The sequence below is a fragment of the Xenopus laevis genome, chromosome 3L (assembly GCF_017654675.1).
Source record: "Xenopus laevis strain J_2021 chromosome 3L, Xenopus_laevis_v10.1, whole genome shotgun sequence".
Taxonomy (NCBI): Eukaryota; Metazoa; Chordata; class Amphibia; order Anura; family Pipidae; genus Xenopus; species Xenopus laevis.
Window position 1 is genome coordinate 134776193 of NC_054375.1, and position 14916 is coordinate 134791108.

Genomic DNA, 14916 nt, shown 5'->3' on the forward strand with positions numbered 1-14916 from the left:
GCAGATTTTGGTGCAAAATACAAAGGCTCTTGGTTTTTCGCCCAAAATCCGGCAAGTGTTTGCGCCAGAGCCGACACAAGGGTTTCCGAATCAGGTCTGGACTGGGAGTCAAAATAGGCCCTGGCATTCCAAGTTCAGAGAGGCCCACTCAGCTCCCTACCGGCCCACTAAATAGTGACTTTCTATGGCATCTTATGGTAGCCCCTCTGGCATTTGCCAGAACCCACAGATTACCAGTTCGGGCCTGTTCCGCATGGGAAAGAAAAAGAGGATACTGCTTGCGGTGCTGAAATCAGCCTGTGGTTTTGAGCAGGCTGATTTCAGCCCCATCTGGTCCTAGCCTAAGACTTTAGTTAAAGGAACAGTAACACCAAATAATGAAATTGTTTTAAAGTAATGAAACTATAATGTTCTGTTGCTCTGCACTGGTAAAATTGATGTGTTGGCTTCAGAAACTCTACTATATTTTATATAAATAAGCTGCTGTGTAGCCATGGGAGCAGCCATTCAAAGCTGAAAAAGGAGAAAAGGCACAGGATACACAGCAGATAACATTTAAGCTCTACATTATACAATGGGATTCTTTAAATTTATATGTTATATATATTGTTTATCCTGTGCTTGAATGGCTGCCCCCATGCTACACAGCAGCTTGTATTTTATATATAAACTATAGCAGAGTTTCTGAAACAAATCCACCAATTTTACCAGTGCAGACCAACATTACACTATATTGCCATTCCTTTAAAACACTTTCATTTTTTGTAGTTACTGTTCTTTTCAATCAATTCTCGTGTACATTTTTTGCTTCCAGCTGATTAACATGAAGGTTCTGTGTGGGAGCTTCTGGCCCTGCTGCCTCACTGTGCCCAGGCCGGACTGGCAATCTGTGGGTTCTGGCAAATGCCAGAGGGGCGGCTGTGCCTCATGGCAAAAGCAGCACTGAACCCTGGCTGCAACTTTTGGAGGAAGCTTCAGCCGTAAGGTATTGTAGAAAAAAGGGCTAATGGTGAACCTGCTAGCCTTTTGCCTGGTTATTAAAGCTGCCATTGGTTGGACTGATCAAATCAGGCTGGATTTTGATTGTTTAAAACAAGTATTGAGAAGGCCCACATAACAATGCAGTGGTTTCCCAGTTTACCTGTGAAAAAACCCATTGTATGGCTACACTGGATGTCTATTGAATCTAGTTATGCATGAAAACTTTGCCCTATCTTGAGAGTACATATCAACGTGCCAATGCAGTCCTTGCATTTACAGTTGATCAATAGATCAACTTGGCAATCGTCAACCAGATGTCAACACCCAATACTCAGTCCGGACTCTGGTCCAGCCAAAATCAGGGTGTGTATGGCCAGCTTTAGCCTATATAACCTTTTGGTTGTACTTTGCGATCCTGAGTGGTAGTTCTAACAGCTTCTTATTTATTTGCTTGTGATGTCTACCAGGAGCTACGCTGGTATCTCTCTCTCGAGTGGCGGAACTTCCGGGGGAGCAGGGGGTGCGAGCGGGCCAGGGCCCGCGCCCCCTCAGGGCCCCCCGGCAATCCGTTCGCCTCTGTAAAAGACCGGCAAATGCGGCCGTACGGAGGGGGGCAGGGCCCGGCTGCGCATCACGCACCCCCCGCTATTATCGCCACTCTCTCTCTCTCTCTCTCTCTCTCTCTCTCTCTCCCTATATATATATAGTATATATATATAAAATGCAGGGATTGACAGCACTCCAAGGAAATACATCAAGTCAATGTATTTTTGAAATACATCAAGTCAAAGCTTTTCTTTCCCTGACGAAGGCTTCTGTGCGGAGCCGAAACGTTGGATCACCAATAAATCTCCACTTTCATTTGAATTATTGACTTGATGTATTTCCTTGGAGTGCTGTCAATCCCTGCATTTTGTCTACATACTTCTCAGACTAGCACCCAGGTTTCTGCATACTAATGGTTGTGCATTTCATTCTGTTTGATAGTATATATATATATATAAACTCCCAGCACCCCTCCCCCAAAATTGGCAGCATGCTGGAAGTTGTACTGCAACAAAATTCCTTACAGAAACAAAAATGATTACTTTACTGGTAGTTATGGTGTAGGATGATGGCACATCTGTAACCCTTGCTGGATGTGCATGAACAGAAAAGTATATCCCGTTCACTTTGTTTCTACATTCCGTCTCTAACTGCTAGGTCCTGACTGATTAAAATTCTATGGCACCTTATAGCAGCCCCTCTGGCATTTGCCAGAACCCACAGATTGCCAGTCCGGGCCTGCTAACTGCCCATTTTTCCTTTAGTACCTGCCTATATGCAGCAAAAGGAGCGCACAGAGTGGGTCGTATTTTGCGCCCGCCATACTGAGTTAATAAGGGAGAGCACAAGGGGAATGGACCCCCCAAAGACTTCTCAATTTACTCTTCTTTTCTGTCCTCTTTTCCCTTTCTCCTACTTTTCTCCCCCCATCTCCTCCACCCTCTACCTCCTTCTACTCCCCAAGCAAAGCTCCATGGGAGTGGCCTGCCAAAATCTGTCAGCGTCTTTTCCAGAGCTGGAAAGAAAGTGACAGAAAACAATGTTTCTTTATTGAAAATCCCTGGAAAGAAAAAGAAAAGAAAAAAAAAACCACACACACACACACACACAAGGTTGTGGAATCCAGATAATTAATCACTTGCTTACTGCCCCTCATTGTTTCCCCCTAACAGGCAGCTTTGCAGGATTGAGTGGGTTAAAAAAAAGTAGTGAAATCATGGGGGTGTCCCAGAGGGGCAAACAAATTACAGCCCAGGCTATCTTAAACAGATGTAGTTACAGTATAGTGAAACCTCGATTTTACATCCCCTGATTTTAAGTTTTCCCTCTTTTTTGTGGTCCCACCTATACATTATGCATAATGCATTTCCCTGATTTTACACCATTTTTTTCTAGTTTCCTAAGAAACAGAAATGGGTGTTTTTACTGTATATAATATTGCAGGGCTTTCTCCTGCATTTATTGTTATTGATCATTCTCCTCCCCTAGTAGCTGTACTCATGTAGACTTACCAAAGTGACATTTTTTGCCTTGTGTAACTCAAACAAAGTTTGCTTCAGTACGTAAACATCACAACGACATCGCGTATTTACGTTAGGGATGCACCGAATCCAGGATTCGGTTCGGGATTCGGCCTTTATCAGCAGGATACGGCCGAATCCTTGTGCCTGGCTGAACCGAATCCGAATTTGCATAAGCAAATTAGGGGTGGGGAGGGAAATCACGTAACTTTTTGTCACAAAACAAGGAAGTAAAAATTGTTTTCCCCTTCCCACCCCTAATTTGCATATGCAAATTAGGATTTGGATTCGGTTCGGTATTCGGCCGAATCTTTCTCAAAGGATTTCTCAAAAATAGTGGATTCGGTGCATCCCTAATTTACGTAAAAACTTTAGTAGGCCATTGCAAGCTTAACGTACTGATATTTTGCTGGCATAATGCCAGTGCAAAGGGAAAATACTCTGGCAAATTAATGCTACAAAGCAATAAGGTATGTGGGACATTAGCATGGAGGATATGGGATGCTGGAGTGGTTGATATATCTTTATTAGATAAATTGGCAGGGGCATAATTACTTGGGAATCAGGGCTGCACCAAAATCCAGGATTTTGCCTTTTTTTTTTTGCCAGCAGAATTTGGATTCGGTCAAATCCTTTTGGATGGACGAACCAGAACCAAATACTTAAAATCTTTTTTATTGGGACTTTTTGTCACAAAACAAGGACATATTTTTTTTTTAACTGCTGCGCACTGTTCTCCCTTTCCCTTCCCATCCCTAATTTGCATATGCAAACAAGGATTCGGTTCAGTATTCGGCCGTATCCTTCACAAAGGGTTCAGGGGTTTGACCAAATCCCAAAATAGTGGATTTGGTGCATCCCTAATAATAACTCCTGTAGAAAAGACATGAATGTTTGTCAATGCGAAGTGAATATGCCCCAAATTGTGAAACACAGGAGGCACGGATGTTAAATATCTAAGTGCTCAATTGTGCAGCGCTGCTGTACATGTTGGCACTTCATAAATAATATGTGTACCTAAGGGTTTATCGGCACCTGACATTCAGCTGTCCTTCTTTCCATCAGCACATTTTTCCCTTGGACTTTATTTATGCAGATAAGGGTTAAGTATTTTACTGGTGCAAGGCCGGACAGGAAGCTGGGGGTGCAGAGAAATATGTCTTCCCCGTTTACGGGTTTTGGCATCTGGCAAGGAAATGACAAATGACAGCTGAAAATGGCTTTTTGTGGAATTTTCGTCGAATTTTTTTTTCTTTGACCAGAGTATTATAAAAGAAGCTGTGTTCATAGGCCAAAGAAATGCATGGTATATATGTGTGTGTGTGTGTGATTCTCAAAAGCAGAAAAATGCAGCTGCAAGCACAAAAGTAATTATGGCAGTCATTGCCCTAATAAAGTTATATTGCTTACATTAACATCTTTTGTTGATTATCCAAAAAAAACGTGTTTTAAATTAAACGCATGAGTGAATGTATTTATGAAAGTGCATATTTTATAACAACTATATGTTAAGTTATCTCTATGGCTTTGGAACAAATGTTTTACAGACATTGCAGGACTATGTGCTTCAGCAGATACAAAATGTGTCGAATTTGTAGACATATGTAAAAAGTAGAAAAAATAGCAGGCAACAATCCCATTTAAGAGGACCTTGGGTAAATGTCTGAGCTATATAAAAAAGGATAATAATAACAACACAGGGCACACATGGAAAAGCATTTAGCAGGGCCAAACAGGAACAAGTGTGTGACTCAGGAGCCAGGACCTAGGCGGTTGTTTGGCCCTGTTTGTACCTGAAATGCCAGGGACTATTTTGAATGTCAGTCCGGACCTGGCCTCTAACCACAAACTGAGCAACCTGCTGTAGAGAGCCTTAAAATAAGCATACATCAGAAAATGTATCAGCCCCTTCATAGGGCAACTGTCTCAATGTAATGTTAGCTCAGTGAATTAACATGGGGCAGCTCAAATATGAAGCTAGCCATAAACGGATTGATAAAAGCTGCCGACAGACAGCTTATTGGCCCGTGTGTGGGGCCCTCCGACGGTCTTCCCTGATCGATATCTGGCCGAAAGTTGGGCAGATGTCGATCGGGCAGGGTTAAAAATCCCATCGGATTGCGGACCACATCTGTTCGTTGATGCGGTCCCGGCATACATTATTATACGATTGATGGACCATAGGGCCCACAATCGGATCAGCCTGATATCGCCCACCTCAATGTGGGCATATCGGGGAGAGATTTGCTTGTCTGGCGATTTCGCGGAGCAGATCTCTATGTGTATGGCCACCTTAAGAAACCCAAAGCTCATCACAGGGGGAACAAGAAAGTATAAGGGGTGAAAGTGAAACTTACATGAATATGTTGTTGGTCCAAGTATGGAAATCAATAGTCTTGCAGTCTTGAGTGGTTAGACGGGTGAAGAGTTATCAGTCAGTTTCAAACCTGTGTTTATGGAGCTGGGTATAAATAGTTAGAGTCTGGAGTACAGTGCACAGGCTACTGAGTGTCATTTCACGGAGAAGGAAATGAACTTGGGCTGCCAAGGTATGAGGATAAGAAGACACAAAATAGATTTTGCCCCGTTAATAAAGCTTTGTGTTTAGTAGAACGCCTTATGTGTTTCACAATAACAAATATAATAGGTGCCAAAAGCAAGTATGGGCACTACCACAGTAAATTAGCTATCTGTAGAATATGTGGACAAAAAAATAGAAGGGAGTATATACTTACAGTTCACCCCAGTCCACGGGTGCATATCCATAAGAAATAACAATAGTTGGGAGTCCCTCCAAAATCAATCAAGGGTAGTTAAAAAGTACAAAAGCATTTATTAGGACATAACGAATGGCGGCTTAACACATTTTGTGCCTGTTGGGGCACTTACTCATATGAGGGTAGTTAAAAAGTCACGAAACAGGCACGAAACGTGTTAGGCCGCCATTCATTACGTCCTAATAAATGCTTTTGTACTTTTTAACTACCCTTGATTGATTTTTATTTTGGAGGGACTCATAACTATTGTTATTTCTTATGTGTTTCACCCCCAACTAGACTGATTGACTATATAAAGCATGGACAAACTACTAAAATGATATAAATGATGCTTGTTTGTCTGATTGTCAGTGCTTGTCCTCAGTTGGTAAGTTCACCCTGTGCATGCAGTCGCAAAGTATGCTGACAGATGAAAGGAGAACTAAAAATCCCCAAAAAATAAACATATCATTGGTCTTATGTTGCAAGTGCACAATATTAGCTGTGAAAAACTGCTAGTATCATGTAAACTAAAACAAAGAAAATAATGTCAATAGCAAAAGGCCTCTGCAGAGCACTCTCTTGTTATTTCACATCAGTATACATTTATATGATAACACAATCACGAACAATAGTGGATGGTAAGCTCTTCTGTGAATAATTAATCACTGCCTCTAAAGCATTAGATAAAACATTTTGCACAATGAAAACACTTGGATTTTTGACATTGTTTCCATTTGAATTGATGGTGATCTCTCCGTCAGCCTTGCACTTGATGGTGATTATCCTTTGCCACTCTCACACTTAATTGTAAGGGTGAGTGACAGCTTGCCGCTGACCCCATACCTGCTGCTGCCGTGTCAGATGATGTTAGATGAGTGTCCTAAGTTATTCTGGAAGCTGATAATAGGTCGTTTCCCTCTTGCACACTGACAGCTGCCAGAGACAGACATTGCTGTGTGTTAAAAACTTACACCCGTCCCCAAGGATAACAAGGAGTCACAACAAGGACACTGCACAAAGACATTTGGATTTCTTGGTGCCCTCACTGTCCCTGTATTTAGCCTTACAATGACACAAATATATATATCTATATATGACTTTGACGTAGTTGGCCAGCTTAAATAAATTGCAATATATGGACAAACAATCCCTGTTTTGTTTAAAGGGTAAGGCATTTTTCAGTAGCAGTATGCACAAATGTCGCTGTCTTAAATATATTGATAATGGGTTGAGTGCAGAGGACTTTTGTATTTGACTATATGTATTTTGTGGTCACAGCCTCATTGCACCCCCGCCTAATGGTTTTAAAAAATAGTGGTGAGCACAACTTTCCCTTGTTATATATATATATATATATATATATATATATATATATATATATATATACAGTATATATATATATATATGTATTATTAATTATTTTATATCTTACAATGGTTTCAAGATGTGAGTAATATACTTGCGGGCGGATACAGTCAGTAGAAATAGTGTCACTCTCCACCCTTTGTATTCGGTCCTGAAGCCAGGCCCAGACTGGCAATCTATGGCAAATGCCAAAGGGGCTGCTGTAAGATACCATAGAGTCACTATATATTAAGCCAGTGGATAAGGGATCTTTGCGTAATTTGGATCATTATACCTTAAGTCTAATAAAAAATAATTTAAACATAAAATATACCCAATAGGATTTTTTTGCCTTAAATAAGGATTAATTGTGCCTATCTTAGTTTGGATCAAGTACAAGATACTATTTTATTATTACAGAGAAAAAGTAAAAATTTGGATTATTTGGATATAATGAAGTCTTTGGGAGACAGCCTTTCCGTAATTCCGGATAACGGGTTTCTGAATAATGGGTCCCATACCTGTACTTGAAATGGCAGGGCCTATTTTACATTCCTCTTCCAGACCTGGCTGAAGCCCCTATGCTCGTGTGGCCTTATGTGTGCAAAAAGAAAGATTTTTTTTAACAGATCCATCTCATAGCCAAAGTCCAGCTCATGGTTAAATTAAAGACTAGGTTCTGAATAACAGAACAGAAGTACCTAATACGTGCATCAGGTTTTTACGCCTAAACTCCAAGGATGGGCATACACAAGCAGATTTAAGCAGCTGATTTGGGTCGTATTAGATAGATTCAGCAGCTTATCTGCATGTGTATGGGGCTCTCTAACAGGCATCCCTGATAGATATCTGGCCAAAATTCACTGCACAATCTCAATCGGGAAGGCTTGATTTTTCTGTTGGATTGAGGACCTCATCGGCTCATGGATGCAGTCCTTGCTACGACTTTTCGTATCCCCTTCATTATAATGCGATCAATTGGCTCTAGGGCCAAACAATTGGATTGCCATGATATCACCCACCCAAGGTGGGCCTGTTGGAGGGAAGATTTGCTTGTTTGGCTAGGTCTTACAGTGTATGGCCACCTTAAGAAAGTGAATGACAGGGAATTCTGGCGTTGCTCGGAAACGTGATACTCTTCTGTGAGTGACAGTGAGTGGGATTTTTACACCAATGAGTCCGATTGTCTTTCGTTTATTAATGCTGACACTCAAGTTAGCATTACGCATACAGGCAGCCACCATCTGTATGGCTATGTTTGGCTTGGCTAAAAACAGCCAGAAGCCCTCCACGACAAAATACACGGAAACCCCCTCTCTCAAACAGAAGGCTTCTGTAAGCCTTCCGCTCTGCCGCCAGAATTTCAACACTGAACCAAAGTGAGAGATGCGCCTCATTTTGGAATTGTTGGGGGAAATGCACTTTGTGTTATATAGTACACTGTGCAATATTCATCCATCTCTTTTCTAGTCTCAGTAAAGCATGGTACATGCCCTGCTGTGTAAATTAATGGACACGATGAAGGAACACATGATGAAGGCTAATTGACTATTCTAATAAGGCTAATTTTTGGATACCACCATTGTTGACCTGGTCCACTGTGATACCAGGAAAACTCCCGGTGGTCCCAGGTGTCAGTGGACCCTCCTGATCCTTACCATTTGACCTATTTCATGGTCATTTCCAGTTTCTGAATGGGAATAAGGGAGGGAAATAGATGGAAGGATAGATTATACAGTGAAACCTCAATATTAATTACCCTGATTTTAAGTTTTCCCGCATTTTACATTTTTAATTTTGGTCCAACCAATTTATAATGCATTTCCCTGATTTTAAGTAATGTTTTCTCAGATTTTACATCAAAATTGTGTCCTGATGTTCCCAAAAACTTCTTTTTTTTTCTCTATAAATGTTATTATTTGTGAAATGAACAGATTTAAAATACTAACCAGATGTACTATGGTTCTGCCTGAAAATGGTCAATTCCAATTAGTCTGCCCCTTATACAGTCCTGCACCAATCACTAATTGCTTTAGTTTGTGTATGTGACTGACAGAAAGTCTTGCAAATGCCCCCCATAGTGTTACATTAACCCTGCAATGCTTAACCCTTGTTATTAACACAGTAAATACTGTATCTCAAAGTAAAACTGACTACTGTGCTTATATTCTTTCAGTACTTGAATAAAAAATTACTTAAACACATTTCCCTGATTTTACATTTTCCTGTATTTTACATAATTTTTCCTGGTCCCTTGAAAAACGTAAAATGGGGGTTCTGCTGTAGTATGTAAATAAAAAAGACTAGGAGAATAAAGCTGTTGAATGAGAAAAGGAGGAAAAATTGTTTGAAGAGTGGGCCTACGCACTAAAATGTTCTGGTAGACCGCAAATTGTGTGATCAACCCAAGCTAACAGAACACATTGGGCAAAGACCACTAAACGATAGGACCTTGCCATGTATGCCTTGCTTAAGGCCTGGACCTGGCAGACATATTTGATGTTTCAACATTCACTAGTGAGCAGTGGTTTTACTAGGGGGCCAGAGGGACCCGGGAAAAAAACCCAGCCCCACTGGCCAGACCAGGCCCAAACTGGCAATCTATGGGTTCTGGCAAATGCCAGAGGGGCTACCATAAGATGACATAGAAAGTCACTATTAAGTGGGCTGGTGGGTAGCTGATTGGGCCTCTGTGTACTTGGAATGCCAGGGCCTCTTTTGAATCCCAGTCCAAACCTGGACCAGACAACTCCCCACGGCAGAAGAGCCACTTCTTGCCTGCACTGATCCCTGACCTACCCCTGCCCCGATCTCGCAGCCGCATGAAGAAATAACACACTTGAAGAAGGGGGACAGGGGGATTTGCGGCTGGAGGAGGGATTTTGTTACAACTATGGAGCAAGCAGTTAGCAGACCCCTCAGTCTGGGGCCCCGCCAGTGCTAGTGAGTGCTGAGGTATTTGCTCTAGGCAATATTTTCCTAGCAATATTTGCTTATGGTATGGGAGTGTTGAGAGGTGACAGTCACAAATGCTTGCAATCTTCCAACTCTGGGGATTTTCTAAAGTGAGCGTAGTTTGCACAGTGATCATTAGCTGCCGCCTGTCACTTCAAGCCTAGTATCATAGATGTCCTGAGGCTTTGCCTGTCCCTGCCAGCACCCAGCTGCCTGAATGATGCACTTGCTCTTCTCTGTGTGGCCATTTTGCCCTAAGACAGAGATGTTTACAAACGTGACAACGTCATTCATGTGTTCACATTTGCCACATGATATTATCTGTAAAAAAAGAATGTTGGATATGCACGTGACACAGCCCATAGTCTGGCTAGCATTCTGTGGCTTTGTGGTGGTGTTGTTGGGAGGCAATGCTAGCAATGTGCTCTGATGCCGAGGCCTGAGAATTAAAGCAAGAATCACTGGCAGGAACCAAGTAGTAGGTTTAGGGAAAGGATTCTCATCTCTAAGCCTTTTAATGAATTCCTCAATGACTGGGCTGTCTAAATAAAAGCCCACAAGCCCAATGTGGTCCTCAAAGTGGACAATGTGGAGTGTCCGTTCTTTATCAGGCGATTTCTACTAGGAATGCACCAAATCCACTATTTTGGATTCAGATGGAACCCACGAATACTTTACAAACATTCACCCGAATACCGAACCAAATCCTAATTTGCATATGCAAATTAGGGGTGGGAAAGGAAAAACATTTTTTACTTCCTTGTTTTGTGACAAAAAGTTACGCGATTTCCCTCCCCACCCCTAATTTGTATATGCAAATTAGGATTTGGTTCGGCCAGGCAAAAGGATTTGGCCGCATCCAAATCCTGCTGAAAAAGGCCGAATCCTGGCCTAATCTCGAACCATATCATGGATTCGGTTCATCCCTTCTTTCTAATGATCACAGCCTGACCTGCAGCTCTAGGATTTAAGAATTACAGAACAAAGTCTTACTGTGTTATAGCAGTGGCTAAGTCACGGCTACATAAATCCGAAATAAGTCCGGCCCTTCTGTGAGCGAGCTGACGATAAGTGTGGTGCTGTTGTTAAATGGTATTGGTAATACTGTTAAGTGTATGAGAAAGATGCTGTTCTTGTACAACATGCTGAAACACTTAAACAGGCGTGGTCCTGCCATAAGGCCAAGTGATTACCTTGATTTGCCTCGGGGGACAATATTTAGGGGATGGCAAACTGCCTCCTGAAAAAGAGAAAAAAAATCTGTACCTAAGAGATGAATTTCTACTACTTCCTCTCTAAAGAGGAACACCAACTAATAAAGCTCTTTTTTTTACATAATGAAAGAAAATGTGGGATTTGGTGGTTCATCTTTAAGTTAACTTTTAGTATGTTATAGAATGGCCAATTATAAGCAACTTTTCAGTTGTTCTTCATTATTTATTTTTTTAGAATTGTTTAATTATTTGCCTTCTTCTTCTGACTCTTTCCAGCTTTTAAATGGGGGTCACTGATCCCATCTGAAGAACAAATGCTCTGTAAGGCTACAAATGTATTGTTATTGCTACTTTGATTGCTCATCTTTCTATTCAGGCCTCTCCTAATCATACTCCTGTCTCTTATTCAAATCAGTGCATGGTTGCTAGGGTAATTAGCTACCAGATTGTTGGAACTGCAAACTGGAGAGCTGCTGAATAAAAAGCTAAATAACTCATAAACCACGAATAATAAAAAATGAAAACCAATTGCAAATTGTCTCAGAATATCACTCTCTACATCAGACTAAAGTTAACTCAAAGGTGAACTTTATAACAAGCAAATAAACCCTTGTCACTAAGTGATTGGTCGATTTCTTTGGCCAACTAGCTTGAAAATAATGAGTTAATGGGGTTGTTCACCTTAGAGTATGATGTACAGAGTGATATTCTGAGACAGTTTATAATTGGTTTTAATTTTTTATTATTTGTGGTTTTTGAGTTATTTAGCTTTTTATTCAGCAGCTCTCCAGTTTGCAATTTCAGCAATCTGGTTGCTAGGGTCCTAATTACCCTAGCAACCATGCACTGATATGAATAAGCTACTGGAATATGAATAGGAGAGGCCTGAATAGAAAGATGAGTAATAAAAAGAAGCAGTAACAATACATTAGCCATTCTATAACATACCAAAAGTTAACTTAAAGGGGTGGTTCACATTCAAGGTAACTTTTATTATGTTATAGAACGACCAATTCTAACCAACTTTTCAATTGGTTCTAATTTTTTTATTGGGATGGTTTTACATTTTTATAGTTTTATAGTTATTTGTCTTTTTCTTTTGATTCTTTGCTGCTTTTAAATGGGTGTTGCTGTCCCCTAATACAAAACAAATGCTCTGTAAGGCTACAAATGTATTGTTATTGTTACTTTTTATTACTGATCCTTCTATTTAGACCCTCCCCTTTTCATATTCCAGTATTTTATTCAAATCAATGCAGGGTTGCTAGGATAATTTGGGTCCTAGTTACCAGATTGCTTAAAATCTAAATTGAAGAGCTGCCGAATAATAAGCTAAATAACTCATAAACCTTCAATAATAAAAAATGAAAACAAATTGCAAATTATATGAGAATATTACTCTCTACAGCATACTAAAAGTTATCTCAAAGGTGAACAACCCATTTTAAGGGATTCTATCATGAATTTTATGATGTATTTTTTATTTCTAAATTACACTGTTTACACTGCAAATAATTCACAATATAAAATTCCATTCCTGAACCAGCAAGTGTATGTTTTAGTTGTAATATTGGTGTGTAGGAGCAATCTCAGATCATTTTGCCTGGTCATGTGCTTTCAGAAAGAGCCAGCACTTTAGGATGGAACTGCTTTCTGGCAGGCTGATGTTTCTCCTACTCAATGTAACTGAATGTGTCGCAGTGGGACCTGGAATTTACTATTGAGTGTTGATTTTAGATCTACCAGGCAGCTGTTATCTTGTGTTAGGGAGCTGCCATCTGGTTGCCTTCCCATTGTTCTGTTATTAGACTCCTGGGGGGGGGGGAGAGGAAGGGGAGGGGGTGATATCACTCCAACTTGCAGTACAGCAGTAAAGAGTGACTGAAGTTTATCAGAGCACAAGTCACATGACTGGGGGCAGCTTGGAAACTGACAAATTGTCTAGCACTATTAAGTAATGCGTTTTGGGAAAAAAAAATTCAGTGACTGTATCCCTTTAAAGGTGAACCACTCCTTTAAAGTAGATGTTTGGGCAGCTCACAAATCCATTGAATATGAATAGAATGGGGTCTGAATAGCAATTTGAGTAATAAAAAGTAGCAATAACAATACATTTATAACCTTACAGAGCATTTGTTTTTAGATGGGGTCAAAGACCCCCATTGGAAATCCAGAAGAAGAAGGCATATAATTCAAAAACAATAATAAAAAATAATGAAGACCAATTGAAAAGTTGGCCATTCTATAAAAAACTAAAAGTTAACTCAAAGGTAAACCAAGCCTTTAACCTTGGACATCACCACTGACGTTATGGAATGGGATTTCATACTTGTATATCAGTTCAATTATCATTTATTTATATAGTGACCGCTTTTATGCAGAGCTTTACATGACTTTATAATGAACAAAGATCTTGTAAATAGTTTAACAAACAAGGGTTTACTTTTAAAGAGTGTGAATGGGCCCTACTCACTAATTATTGTAACTATTATTATCTTTATACTTTGTCTGTGGGTGGCTTTTTATTATCCTGTTGTGTACTTGAAATGCCAGGGCCTATTTCTCAGTCCAGATATGATATTGAGGGCAATGCAAATCTCTTAGAAGGCCGCTACTTCTTGCCCTAGTCCAGGGGCCCCCAACCTTTTTTTTACCTGTGAGCCACATTCAAATATAAAAAGAGTTTGAGAGCAACACAAGCATGGAAAAGTCCCTTGGGGTGCCAAATAAGTGCTGTGATTGGCTATTTGGTAGCCCCTGTGTGGACCGGCAGCCTACAAGAGACTTTACTTGGCACTATACTTAGTTTTTATGCAATTAAAACTGGCTTCCAAGCCTGGAATTCAAAAATAAGCACCTGCTTTGAGGACACTGAGAGCATCATCCAAGGGGTTGGAGAGCAACATGTTGCTCACGAGCTACTGGTTGAGGATCACTGCCCTAGCCTGTCAGACTTGCTTGACCAGGTTAGTGCCACTTGGTAGCCAAGCAACATGGCCTTAGATTATACTGAGAAACTAAAAACCCTCTGGGCAAATCTCTCCATGGGAGGTTTTAGGGTAAGCATTGGGAGGTAGAAGTCATGTTACATTGTGTAACAGTTATAATTGTTATATCGCCTAGGAACTTCCAACCTGAAGGCCTCCAGCTGTTGCTAATGTTTCGCTGCAGCAGGTTGGACCACCAAGATTTATGTAATTCATTCCACTGATTATGGGCCTAACACTTTCCAACCATCTAAAAGGGGTTGTTTACCTTAATGTTAACTTTTAGTACTTTTAGTATGTTATAGAAGGGCCAGTTCTACACAACTTTCCAATCAGTCTCCATTATTTATTTTTTGTCCTTTTTGAATAATTTTCCTTCTTCTGATTCTTTCCAGATTTCAAATGGGAGTTACTGAGCCCATCTAAAAAACAAATATTCTGTAAGGCTACAAATTTATTGTTATTGCTACTTTTTATTACTCATCTTCCTATTAAGGCCCTCTCCTATTCATATTCCAGTCTCTTATTTAAATTAATATATGGTTGCTAAGGTGATTTGGACCCTAGCAACCAGATGGCTGAAATTGCAAACTGGTGAGCTGGTGAATAA